The sequence below is a fragment of the Scomber japonicus genome, chromosome 5, assembly GCF_027409825.1.
Source record: "Scomber japonicus isolate fScoJap1 chromosome 5, fScoJap1.pri, whole genome shotgun sequence".
NCBI lineage: Eukaryota > Metazoa > Chordata > Actinopteri > Scombriformes > Scombridae > Scomber > Scomber japonicus.
In genome coordinates this window covers 19,424,549-19,438,164 of record NC_070582.1, presented here as the reverse complement: position 1 = coordinate 19,438,164, position 13,616 = coordinate 19,424,549, and positions in this window count along the sequence as shown.

Sequence of the window (13,616 nt, the reverse complement as noted above, 5' to 3'; positions counted from 1 at the left end):
CTACCGCTGCATCAACATAGACTCAAGCCAAGGTTTTCAGCCTCTTAACTATGGCGCTTCTTTCATTTTCAATGATTGTCCTCTTTGTGTTTGTTTCCATGTAGACAGTCATTATCGCTGTTACCATGGATTTTCATGTGCAAGGTTTCTTTCATGGCAGTTTCTTCTCCTTGCCCATTTAATCTCTCCTTCTGTTTATCTTTCTTCCCATCTCTCTCACATTGCTCAGTTCTGTGAATTGCAGTAATAAGTGTGTCCAGCACATCTTGCTTATACCATGAAAGGTTTTTTCTCATTTTTGACATTCTTTCTCATTATCTGCGACTGTATTCTATTATCACTAAATCACTGCGGTAGTGTTTGCTGATTTCAGACATTATCAGTATTATGTAAAATATTCACGATGAGCTTATTAATATGCAATCTTGCACTGCATCTTTGTAGTCATTTTGTTTTGTCTCAAGGCCCAGAGCTTTCAGTCTGATTAGCAACACGCACGCGCACGCACACACACACACACACACACACACACACACACACACACACACATGTCCAAGATGTGACAGGATTCATTTTTAAATTTGCACACATCCCACAGGAAAGTCCCACAGGCGTCCAGTTACCGGAGCAGAGTGTCGTCTGTCTCCTGTAAAGCTCTCTGGAATACATCTGTTTCGCTCTGTCTCTTTCTCAAGGCTCTGCGGTGACACAAACATTAAGTCATGATGATCCCTGACATGGAAGCATTCCATCAGTCCGCAAAAAAAAGTTTCCTTCATTGTTCTCAGATCTCCGTCTGTTTCACATTGTGTTATGACTGCTTTTTTAATTTGCAAAATGGGGATTTAATGAGAACATTTCCCAGTGGTAATCCTCATCCATAATTGAGATTTCTGCACTGATTAATGGAAAAAATAATAACTGCACAAATAGCACAAACTCATACACAAACAAAACAAATGAATATTGCTGATTAAATGAAATGAATGGGTAAAGGAAAGACATACACATGGAGAGAGAGAGATATGGACAGAGTGTGAATGTGTACCCATCACCAAATGGCAAGTCTATAAATTAAGACATATAGTAATATGAAATTGGAAGTGATTGCATTAGGCTGTAGCAGCTGCCCCTACCCCCTGCACCACCATGGGATCTGATGACTCCAACTCCCACGTTGCACCTGTTCCCTGCCAGAACAGAAGGACTTTGTGTGTGTTGGATGTCTCGTAACATACACTATCTCTGTTATTCCATTGCCGGGTGCAATTATAGACTCTCATCTGTTGTTGAGGGTGAGACAACTGTTCAATGTCAGCTTCCTTGGAGCCAACACTATTTCAATGACTGTGACATACAGTTTCATAAGTTTGAACCAGAGCATTTTTGTAAGAGTATAATTTAGCCTTGCATCCTGATGAAAGGTGCTTTGGAGGATTTTCATTTCCGATCTCTTAAGCCACTACATCAGATTAATGGCCATTTTAAGAGGCTAATGCACATAGGCCAGTGGACACAGCATGCAGTTATTCACATTGGCCCCTCTAAGACTGAATGAGTCGATCCTCCCTTTACCCAGCAGCAATCAGTCATAAAACTCAGACCAGAAACAGCTCAATTGTCCTCCCCTCAGCTTCTTTTTTACTATCCCTGTCTCATTTGCCTCCCCTTTTCTTGATTTGTGTTATGCTTTCAGCCCTTGATGTTTCCATTAGTATTAGATTCTGGCTGTGCAAGTAGCTTGTACCAAGGACCCTCCTATGCAGCACTCCTACACATACGTCGTCTTATGTGCGTCCCTGGGATTCCTCCAATACGTGACATTTTTATTCAGTAAAAGTGTACTGCAGATATGTTGGCTCTGTAGGCCTCTGTGAATGTGTCAAATTCCAAAATGGTATTGTTCATGATCACAAAATTTGACCTGCAGCCTTGTCACATCAATGGATGCCTCCTACCTTTAGCTGCTGTTTTAGGAAGCCTGAATGTGTGAAAAGACTATTTGATTGAGTGCTGATGTCTAGCGTTTGTTTGAATAAGCCATGTCCAAACGTCTGGCGGTGTCCCTTTCATGCTCTCTGAACATAGAAAATATTTTCATTCATGTTAATGCTGTGTCAATATCCGCCCTGTTAAACACAAGCCTCTCTCACCTCCTGTTTGACCCACAGAGAGAGACATGTACACATCTCCTCCACCCCAACATACACACACACACCATTTAGGTCCAAGCTAGTGTCTTATATGCACTCAATTGCTCTGTGTTAACAGTGTGAAGAAGAAAAGGAAACTAAGATTAAAAGCAAGATAGACATAAGTGGGTGAATATGTGTACATGCATTTATGCATGAAGTTGTGTTTATGTTAGTGTAATGTCTACCATTGACTGCATGCAGGGCTCCCCTCTGCTAAAGAGAGGTCAGGCCTCTGGTCTCCCGCGGCAACAGAAGCAGTGCTCTGAGGATCCAGTGTTTCAGAGCCACTAAATACTCCAGCCGTTTACACAGGTGGCTATCATATGGCCAGTGAGGTCTGTCCCTGTGGCCCACACTGACTAGAGACACATCAGTCAGACTTTGAAGGCAGGTAGCAGCACTTGCATCCTTGCCATACATCAGTGATTACAGTATATTATTTGAACAGCTATCATCCTATTTCAATGGTTTACAGATTCTATCAGGTAGCTTATGTTGCATTGTGTGTGATACCACGCAGAGAGAGTGAGTCACTGTGAGCCACAGATGAACAACCTAGGAGAGAGGCAGACAGTGGCTGAGCAGGAGAAGGCATACTCTGACAGAGAAGCCAGGTGTGTTATGGTTGGCTTAGCTATGTCTGCTGAGTGCGAACATTATGTATGAAATCAGCTATGGACACCTTCACACATATGAATTCCTATTTGTACAACGTAAGCAGCCACTTTTAACATATGTCTGTGGATAAGTGGAAAGAAATCTGTATGTATTCAGTCACACTCCATTATTTCCCAACATCACTCATACTGAGTGCTGTGAAATCTCAGGTGATGCCTGAAGTAAGTGTATGTCTTGCATGAGCACCATGGCACCAAAATGTGGTGAACCAACAAGCCCTCCAAATCAATCGACCAAATAGGTTGTTTGACCATGCACTCCAGTATGACCCGTCGGTTTTCTAATATGCTGCAGTCAGAAAGACAACATAATTTCTCTGTGCTTTCCAAATCTGTTACAAATCAGTATTAAAAATAATAGTGTTTTATGGTGTGACAATGCTGTTGTTAAGGTCAAGTAAAGGTTACGTTAGGTTTGAGTTAAAGTTACTACTTCCTCAGGCAACCTTCATTGTCATAGCAACAGTAAGCACCACGATAATCTTAGTTACAGTTTTAAGAAACTCACAGTTGGAACAGTGTCATGCAAAGTGCACTTTTTGCAAGTTGAGATCTAACTGGCCACCCAAGCTGCCACCTCCAGATATGGAAATTTCTCACCTTATATAAACATTATCCGAACGTTATCTGTCACTTCTCCGGTTCATAATTACTATGGCTGCTAGATGGTATCGGGAACTCAAATATAACTGGTTGTTTTTGCCGACTGACATCATGAACTATAGTATTGTTTTTCTTGGGAGGACAAGCTCAGGCAAACACATTCTCAATTTGGCAACCATAGAAACCATAGTGTGTCATTCAAGCTCACTCAGTTGCTATCAAAGAGTACATGGTCACTCTTTTGGTTTCTTTCATTCCTATGATTCAACTCCCAGGACATTTTTCTTAGTTATAGGGTTAGTAATGGGAAACCCAGCCCAAGCCTTTGCTTTGCAGTCACAGATGGTGAAGAGGAGGAATGGGTTACGCCTCTGGAGTGATATGTGGAAGTGACCATCTGGCCTCCTGTGTATTCTCATCCATCATCATGGTTACCGTCACGTTTACAAGTGCACACACGCACGCACATTTACAGGTGTGTGCGTGGGTATGGTGTCTGCTGTGTATTGTGAGGTTTTTGCACAATAGAGAAAAAAGCACATTAACATATGGAAGTAGCCTACCGATATATCCTCCTCCGCTTTGTCATCCGTCATGCATAGTGACGTGACTGAAAAACCAGACCTCTTGACAAGCTTTCTTTAATTCAGTCTCATCTTTGTCTCGGCCATTATTCTTAAATATACTCACTGCTAGCAGACAAAATTGAGATAGATATAATAATAATGGTGACAAGTATAGACTAAACATCTGCCTTCAACATGTAGTTACAGCAGTTTTTTTCTAGTTCACTGGTTTGTGCCCACACAGAGATGTCAGACACATTTCATTCAACACCAAACCTAAAAAACATGGGTAGGTGGAAGAGCAAAGCTTTGAATCACTGTGTGGGAAATGCAGCGTCATTGCACCAACAATATTTTTTTGTTTTACTGAAGGTAAAACTCTCCATATAAAATTAACCATACTGGAACAACAGTTTTTCTCAGTGTGACTTTGGGTGTATCTGGTGCGTGTTGTCTGAGAGAGTGCATGATGTCTGTGTGTGTGAGACACTGCATATGTTTATGCATATGCCTCTGTGTTTATGAAATATGAATAGTGACACGTCAACTGAATCACTGCCATCCTGCTCTGAGGCAGGACCACCATGCGCTGAAGTTACAAGGGAAATGTGGCACTTTCTATCTGCCTCCATTTTCTGAAAGTCTGCTTTGAAGTGGCTCCGTCGCAGCAAAAAATTCTCAAAATCCTATATGGGATGATTGTCTGTGACCAATAAATGCCAGCTCTCGTGTTGAAACCCTGACACTAATTTCTCAACCAATCTGACAAATAAACATCCCACTTTATAAAAAAAAACCCTTTTTGATGTAGAAAGTCATTAGCTGGAAACAAAATTAGTTTATTGAAACCAAATGCTAAAAAAAGTGGTACATATCCACATCCTTCAATTAAGAGTGTGAGTCATGCTTTGGGTGTATCTCTGTCAGAAAAGATTTGGGCTAATGTGTATTGCTTTCAGCATTGTTTCCTCCCCACAAATGCCAGTTTCACATCAACACCTTGTCCCTATCAGTGCTCGTGCCTTGCTTATCAACAAGGTGTGAGACCACCCTTCAGTACTAACAAGTTTCACTGTGTTTCACCCATTGCTCACACACTGATATGTTGTATGTGTTTGCCACTGTCAAACTTAGTAAGTAAGAATGTGAGTGGGAAAATGAGAATTGGGTTTGATGGTATCAGGACTAATGTTTGTTCCAGATGTGCTGTTCCCTCTGGCAGAAGTATCAGTTAACCTGTTAACCTACACTATATCACTCTGGCTGCAGGCTTTAAATCCCCATGTTAATCCATCTGCAGATGCCAAAAAGTTTACATTTCTTCCTAACTTTGATTAATAACCTTAGTCAGAAAGAGACATATTCCAGATAGGTCTAAACACAAATATGCATTTAAACTAAATGCATAGACTTGCAGACACATCCACATTTACAGACCAAGAATGTAGCAGGCAGTATCATAACCTTGGAAAAACAAAGATAGCCTTTACATTTTTCCCAGCTGGGCCAAACATATTATAGCTTAACGTGCACACATGCCTCCCTCCAACTAAAACAATCATTCCCAGTAGTTCCTCCCACTGCTACACAAATTAATTCTTACAAATAAAAGAAAATCCTGTGAGCTATAAATTCATTAATAAGTTTCACAATGACGCCAGTGTGGCACTAATGGGAGCAGCAATACCAGCAAGGCTGGTGTCTGCAATCATCCCTCTGTTTCATGCCTCTGTAAACTGTAATGCTTTTGTTTTTCATTTCATGTGTCTATAACTACTGGATTAACAGTTCCACAAAAAACAGTGCAAGATCCTTGCATCTTGTGAGGAGGACTGGAGGTAAACACTGGGGTTTTCAGAGTCAATAAAATCAACGCTTTATGTCCACTGATGAGCTCTTCCTGGAACAAAACACAAGTGTTTTTGGTAACATATTTTGACCAACCAGTGTATACTCATCAGCACAGTCTTGCACAACCTGAACAACATGAACTGTGAAAAGTACATCATGCATTGACTCAGAGAATTGCTTTCCTCCACCACTAATTGGATAATGTGACAAAAGCACAAAACAGATGTGCTATTTTCATATGTGTGCCACATGAAAAGATTAGCTGCTGGTTAAATTTAGACAAGAAAACACCTTAGGTAACGCCTGTAATTAAAGCTCCTGTTTAACAACACTTTTGAGTTCCTGTCATCGTGACAGCTATCAATAAATCAAAATACTCTTTGAAAACAACCCAGTGATTATCAAAGGCAAAGGCTATACAGCCCCTACAATTCTTTACTGTTCTTCTTGTTTTTGCTTTGTGAATGACAAGATTCAGCTGATTTAACAAGGCAGTGTCCTACTGGGTTTAAGAAAGTACTAAAGTACTCTGTCTATCTGACATAGAATATACACGTTTTGTATCTGGAGTGAAGAAAAGATTGTGCTTGTAAAAAATATCAGTAACAACTAGACTGAGCAAGCACAAGTATGCTTTACATAAAATGTATGGAATTTGCTTGCTCAATACTAAATAAGTTAGACTTGATCATTGACTGTCTTGTCTTTTCATTTTCCATTTCAACATGAAATAAAATTTAAGAATTTGAGAAAGTCGATCAGGAATGTGGATTTTGTATTTCATATGTAGCACACTCAAAAATACAAATTTTTACTGATAAATATTAGTTTTAATGCTGTAGGATTTAATTACAACTAGACTGAGATTGCATGTATTGTATTATACATGAATGGCTAAGAGTCTGCTCAGTGCTAAGAGAAAGGCATATGCTCCCCAGTGTATGGCTGCAATGGCTATCTGTGCTGACAAGGATACATTTTTGAGGTCTTTGTTTAGATCACCATGTTTCTAATTCATCACAATTACATCAACACATTTTTTCACATGCACATGTGTGAACCACATTTAAAGAGAGGGCTTACACTTGTAAGGGGACAGAGATGGAGAGGGGGATTTATTTGTGTATATGTGCAAATTCTTGCAACATCTTGGACATTTTTAATAATTTGGATACATTTAGGGAAATGCTTTGCTCATGATTATATTTGACAAAAGACATACAAACATACAAAATCTAAATCTGTGCTTTTTAACAAAGTTTTTTGTTGGGATCAGTTTCTTTCAAAGAGTAGTCACTGACTCTTGATCCTTCTAATATTCAGAAAGCAGAGCCTGGTTTCCACCCAGAATGACACCAAGCTAAGCCTTGCACCGGGTGATGTGTTCCAGGAGCTCCAGCCAAACCTTGCTTAAACAGACCTCAATCAGTTAAAGATTAGAAGTGTGGAAGGGAACAGCCAGGCAACAGTCAGACACACAGCAGGCTACCTAGACACATTTCTCTAGATAAATTGACCTCTGCTCTTTGGGGCATAGACCTTTGATCCATCAAAGGGTCACTTAAGGTCAAGCCTGAGGCCTCATTCATGGATTGTCTGATACTACCTCATCAGCTCCTTTCAGCAGCTTTTATGCCTTTGTTTGTATTGCTCCTATTGATGCATTCAGCTGCTTTACCCAACAGCCTTTTGCCTTGTAGGCTTGGGAGATAATCAAAGATAATCTTTTCTACTGTGTTTCTGCATTATTGTCAGTCCACCAAAACATTTACCATACATATTACAGAGAATACAAATAGTCAACTATAGATTTTAGATATCAGTGTAAACTCTCTAAACTCCATATCCATGTCATCATCTATCAATCTCACCATGATGTGGTAGATAACCACTCACTTTTGCAGTTTCACTCAAATTCAGGTTCACATTGTTCCCAGTGCTAATAATGGACTGTCTAGACAACTGCATTACACAGAACTATACACATAACCTGATTTAGTGAGTTTGTATAACTGCCTCTGGATAAACACTTCAAAGGAGCTTACAACGAGACTTAGTTTGATTGACCATTCATGGCAAAGTTTATTCCAATATAATTGTATGTTTATCAGTGCACTTGATGTGTCAAGTGTGAACTAGTGAAGATGAAGATCAAAAGATTTCCCGCTTATTTTGTTTACTAGATCTGTAAGCTGTTCCAAAGCTGACTCCATCAAATGTCTGGAAGAAATAAACTTTCAGATCCTTCTCTGAATTAAAAAAAAATAAGTTTATACTTGTGAGCTGTCAAAACTGTAAATTACAGTGTAGTTTTGTGGTATTTATTGAGTAACAATAAAACACTCATTATGTTTACAGTTGCGATATATCTGACTGTTTTGACATAATCTAAAATCATTTTGGTAATGTTTTTGTTCCCATCAGTCTTTCATTTAAGGTTAGGGTTATATAGATGGGGGACAAATGAAAGGAAAAATTGGTACAGGACAGAAGGCAAGACCCTTAGTGGTGGCTCTGTCATGCAGTTGGGGCCATTTTGCTGGCATGGTTTGGGACCACTTGCCCTCTCAAAGAGAAGGGTCAAGTCAATAAAAAATGGTGGTCTGAGTGATCACCTTTATCCTTTGATGAAACATTAACAACATATCCTGATGGGAGTGGTTTCTTCCAGGATGACCATGCCCCTGACAATCCATAAGACACGGGTGGTCACTGAATTTTTTTGACGATTATGCAAAGTATGTGAATTATATACTATGGCCTTCACAGTCACCACATCTCAAACCATTTGAATACCTCAGAAAGATTTTAGGCAAACATGTCAAACAGCACTCTCCACCACCATCATCAAAACATCAAATAAGGGAATATCTTTTGGAAGAATGATGTTCATCCCTCCAATTGAGTTCAGAGACTTGTAGAATCAATGCCAAGACACAGTGAAGCTGTTCTGGCAGCGCGTGGTGGCCCAGCACCTTACTAAGAAACTGAGCCCCATTTTAACGACCTATAGCGCATGGCGTAAAGCGCGTGGCGCAAGTGCCTTTTGGGCATATCCAAATCTACTTTTGCTATTGACTGATTTTGATACATATTGGCACTTTGTGACTTTTTTTTAATATGTTGATGTACATCATAATACGAATTCACATTGTGGTCCTTTTATTAGTGATGTTTTGCATGTTTGTGTGCTGCTGCACGCCCATGTGTGCATAACAGGCACAGTGTCACCTATCTAGGAGCATATTGGACTCTTGATGATGCACACCTTAAATAACAGTGACATATGCACCACTGACGTTAGACCTGGTTTTTTTGGTCAGTAGTGCAATCGCTTTCCTCTGCCTCAAAATAGCAATGCGCCACCAATACGTCTGACCACACCTCATTTTGAGACCAACACGCCCATAGGCGCACAGACTGGTGCAAGTGCATTTGCTATTTAGACAAGGTGGGCGGAGGGCGAGAAAATGACAACTGCGCTGGGGGATACTAACAAAGACACATGCGCACACATGTGTGCCAACTGCAAGATGGGGCCCACTATGTTTTGTTTTGTTTTTTTAATTTTAATTTTTTTTAATTTGTCCCCTGTCTGTAGCTACAGTATGCAGACTACACTCTGAGTAAGCTACACTACTGTAACTAGAGTAACTAGAGTAACTACACTGGAGCTGGTCTTTTCCAGACAGGAAATTAAAGGTCTTGTCCTACCCCCAGTCTGAACCTATTGGTGTCAACATGGTGTCACTCATAGCAGAGAGGCACTCGAGGTTCCTGCCAACTGTACAAGACACCACCAGCATTGCTGCTACCAAGCTGCCACAGCCACTGTCCTCTGTGTTACCCCAGATAAGGGGTGTGTCCTGCATGCAAACACAACGCTAACGCTACCACATTCTGATGGAGAGCAGAACACACAGAAACACACAATCCTGACCTCGCATCAAAGCAGTATCCATCGATGATCAAGTAAACGCCTGCCAGCGGGCTAAATTAGGTTTTCCCGAAAATCACTTTATAAACCCACACTTACACTCACATATACACACACCCACCACCACTATTGACTCTATGACGGCACACAGGGACACTGCCAGAAAGCCACAAGCCTTTGATAAGTGACAGCTGGAGGGAAAATAATAGTTCATTACCTCATTCAGAAAGCACTGTGATATACCATACTCTTCGACATATGAATGTTATTTCTCGCCTGGTTAATGGGCTGGATGCCGTCAGGGGTCGATCTTAAGTTGAGTAAATGTCAGACATGTTGTGACTGAGTGGGTCGTATTTAGCTGCACACTGGGGCTCCGAAGGTGATGTAGCTCTTTCTGTGTCTCCCAACTGTGTGGTATGTCTGCTTTCAGGAAAGTAGCACAGTTCTTGGGTAATCAGTGTCTGTAGTTTCATATACATCAACAATATGTGGATGTATACTAAAAGTTACTGCTGAAACTTCTGCTTTTAGAATTTTCCATCAGTCTTCCAGGTAAACCAGTGTGTTGTCTATCTACCAGAACGGACCAACTGAAACGCCTCAGTTATCTGTGCAGGCATGTACATGCCTGCAGCAGAACCCTACTGGGCCTAGTGAAGTGTCAAACCCAGTGCATTGTCACTAGTGTAAAATAAATGACTATCTTTGCTCCATTTATTTTTTCCAAGACTCCCCATAAAAACGAATACATTGATGTCTCTTTCCCAAAGCTGCAGTAACAGATGATGAGTGTCTGAGGAGATGGGCCTAATGCGCTCTGTGTGTCTGCATGCAAAAAGTGTCTTTTACATTATTCACTCAGCTGCCTGCCAGATGAGTCCTAAGGCACACCTTTTTCATGACTGTTCTCTTGTAGAGTCTACGTATATGGGGGAAAGATGAGTTTCACATGATAGAACAGACAAGGTAGGCATTCAAAGGTTTCTATGAAAGTCTCCCCAGTCACTCTGTCTCAGATCATTCATTCAGACATATATTATGGTGTTACTCTGTGCTTTTGAATGATATTTTGGTATATAATATTAATGTTATATGTTGTATACCTGTTGAATAGTGTTTTATCTACTTCCTCAAAACTAGTTTATATCTATTGAATTGACTTGAGCTGAGACATGTGCATTTGAGATTATTTAACTCCTTTCAAAGCTTTTAAAACTAAACCTAAACTTCTTCACTGATCAACAATCTCCAAAAATAAACAGTCTCAAAGTACCAGAGCAGTTTTGGTTCAATAAAAACATCAACAAGAAGGTTATTACCTACTCCCTAATTTCTGTCACTCATGTGTCAGTTTTTCCATTGAGTGTAGTGGTCCTTTGTCTATGAGGGCGGCCCTTTTCACTCATCCATGGCCTTGGCAGGGAGTCAAAGGGGGAATTGCTATTTTCCATTAGGCTGAGTGTGATGTTGGAGCTGAACCTTCTTCTCCGCCACCAGAGGGCAGTCTTGCTCTGTGTCACACAGGTCTGAATGTAATGCCAAAGACAAATCCTATCGAGCACCTTTTGCATATGGAAGCAGATGGGGAAAAGCTGCAAAATATGTGACTGCATGCAGGACTTTTGTTTCATAGGGATACAATAAACTCTGCATCCATCCCTGTCTCTCTTTCTGCAGTCTTTGCATTTGGTTTGGACGAAGTGTTACTTCCAAAATCAAATACAATGTTATAGTAATGCCTAAATATTTTTATAGTATGGCATGGTATGGTTTAGTACAAACACTGTTCATCCTTTTATAACAAATTGTATAAATGTCCATGGTCAAGAGCAGGCTCACAAAGTCAGGTCATGATCCAGCATGACAACTAACTTGGGGTAGTTATATAATAGAAGCAGTAGACGTTGCACATAGACACGCAGACAAATACAGCTACCAGACAAAGTGCTGTGTCTTAAGAACAGCAGTAACTCATTTCAAGAAAATACTGATAAAGATACGAGTCTCTTCAGGTCCAAATATCTATCATACTAATACTGACACACACTGTCATGCATCTCTGTGTCCACAGCCTCTCTCTCCATCTCCTCCCAGATCAAAACTGTGTGAATTCTCACACACCTCTCAGTATCTTCTACTTGAAGCACCTGAGGCAGTTTGGACTGAAACTCAAAAGCTCTCCAAGCAGCAGTTGAACTTACTTTGGAGGTTAAGGTCAAAGCCCATATGGGACATATGCTGACTGACCTTTGACCTTGGACTAAAGGTGACCAAATATGTCAACAGATGCTCTACTGTGATACAACAAATCTGTTGTGTTTTGAACAGCCACACAACTGCTTCATCTATATCAAGCACCAATAAAAGTCACTATGTCCTATATAACAAATGGCAAATATGAAATCTTTTGCCATTAATGGTTCAAAATGTGCTTTTCTATAACAGCCACCAGGGGGCAGTAGCATAATACAGTTTATATTTTGTTGCAGGATTTATTGAAAGATGGTTATTTTTATAATTGTTTGTTTCTTTTTTTCTCTAAATTTTATTTCTACTGGTCCTGTTTGTGTTAGGTACTGTATCTTTAAACACCAGTTACTGCTGGTATGCAAATACAACAGCTGGGTTTCAGTTGAAAACTGTAGGAGCCCTCATGTATTATTCACATCATCACATCAATGTATTAATAACAACTTACAGTAATTATTCTACAGCCAGAGGCACACTATAGTACATTGCTGTACTATTCAGTAGACATTATAAAATAAGAGGCACTTGAGCTGACTGATATTCTTCCTTAACCACACTGATTTTTAATATATATTCATTCATATTAATTACTTCAGCTAATCAAATCATTTTTCTATGTGAGTATACAGCACTTTCAACATAACAGAAAGCACTTCACTATATGAATCTCAATGTTAAGGGTATGTTATACAAGTTTCTAAAATTATTTTTCATTTATATGGAAATGTGCGCAGCAAGGTGCTCCAAAATCTCATCTGATCATCTACGCCACAGGAAACTTTTCTTCTCACTCACCACATACAGTGATAGAAGGACATTAAAAATAGATTTAATGAAACCAGCACATTATGAAGAGACATTTATTAGATCAGTAGAATAACATCACCATCATCATAATCATGCCAAAAAGCAGCAGCAGCAGCAGCAGCACTTAATTTCCTCACTTTTACCGTATGTCCAAGACTGATGCCATGAGGCACCCTATATTCTCTCTTCATAATGATGATCTTATCATATGCCCATCTCTACTCAGAATTCCACAACACTGGTGTACAATTTGTCCTAGTTAGCCTAAAATCACTTTCTCAAGACTGGCTCCAGCTGTTTCTCATATTCCTCCATCATGGATTCCAAAAGCAGATGAAGCTTGCAAACACTCATTAGACATCTGACATACTGATGTGTTGCAACGCACCACTGACATTGTTAATTGTTACCTGGACTGTAGATGTTTAAATCCACAGTGAGATCCTGTTTGGATCTTGTTTATATATTTTCTTAATACATACCTCAGGAATTATCAATTATACAGTTTAAAGTCCTACCAGAAAATAATATTTACATCTTTGAAATTGAATTGTTAATATTGTGTACTGCATAAGAAAACAACAGAATAACAGTGACAACATCAGACTAGTATATCATTGCTATAGCAAAACAGGAACACTACAATAGTATTCACATGCACTAGTACACAGTGTCATACATGTCAAACATAGAGCATAGTATTTATATTTACATGATGTTCACAGCT